The sequence below is a fragment of the Octopus bimaculoides genome, chromosome 4, assembly GCF_001194135.2.
Source record: "Octopus bimaculoides isolate UCB-OBI-ISO-001 chromosome 4, ASM119413v2, whole genome shotgun sequence".
Classification (NCBI taxonomy): domain Eukaryota; kingdom Metazoa; phylum Mollusca; class Cephalopoda; order Octopoda; family Octopodidae; genus Octopus; species Octopus bimaculoides.
This window is the reverse complement of record NC_068984.1, coordinates 78,457,680-78,458,631: the sequence shown is the minus strand read 5'-3', so window position 1 is coordinate 78,458,631 and position 952 is coordinate 78,457,680. Positions and strand designations below refer to the sequence as shown.

Below are 952 nucleotides of genomic sequence, written 5' to 3'. Positions count from 1 at the left end.
ATATGGGAGAATTCACGAAAAAACAACGGACGAAGACAGGTGGTGTAGACAACAAATGGATGTATTAGTATAACGCTCGGGAATAGAGAAAGTCTTTAACGTTTCGAGCCTACGCTCTTCAACAGAAAGGAACACAGAAAGAAACAAGGAGGGAAACAAAGAGAGAAAAAATATATGTGCAGTGACGAGTATTTGTGTTGTTACTGTCTCCTTGCTTTGACATTATGCGATAGTTGTAAACAAGTGAAAACATGTCTGGTTTCCTTACTCAGAAACAGGCGAACGATGGTGACAGAAAGGTCATCTTTAAAAAATTCTGTCCAAACCATGCATGCATGAAAAAGAGGACACTAAAATAATGTTGACATGCATACATACATAAGGCAATGAACTGGCAGAACTGTCAACACACCGGATGAAATGCTTAATGGTATTTTGTCCATTTGTATGACCTCAGTTCAAATTCCACTGAGGTTAACTTTGCCTTTCGTCTTTTTGAGGTTGATGAAGTAAGTTCCAGTTGTGCACTGGGGTCAATGTAATCAACTAAACCTCAGCCCCAAAGTTTCAGACTTGTGCCTATAATAGAAAGGGCATACATACATACATATATATATATACATATATATACACACATACATAAATACACACACATATACATACACACATATATACATTCATACACACATATGCACACACATACATATACATACACACATACACATATATATATATATATTTATATAAAGGGGATTATTACAGAAAAATAACAACGCCACACAGTGGACTTCTGTTATTTTTCTGTAATAATGCCCTTTATATAAATATATACGAATAATTATATTCTTGGGAATAGAAATTTCCCTTACAAATTTTTTTACACACTGGCTTCTTGATAAAATTCCTGTAAAAGAGTTTTATCCCTTTTTGAATTTATTTATCAAATATATAT

General features: G+C 33.7%; 1 protein-coding gene across 6 annotated transcripts in view; it reads right to left on the bottom strand.

Annotated features, from left to right (window-relative positions):
* LOC106877928 (kelch-like protein 9) overlaps positions 1 to 952 on the bottom strand; it is a 381,832-nt gene that overhangs the window by 239,191 nt on the left and 141,689 nt on the right. Inside the window, exon 2 of one of the 6 annotated variants that reach the window (XM_052967156.1) lies at positions 379 to 579. The exons of 4 other annotated variants lie outside the window; for them this stretch is intronic. The gene's annotated coding sequence lies outside the window, so the exon portion shown is untranslated. Of the gene's footprint in view, positions 1 to 378; positions 580 to 952 lie in introns of those variants that run through there. One more of the 6 variants, XM_052967159.1, reaches the window with a different exon arrangement.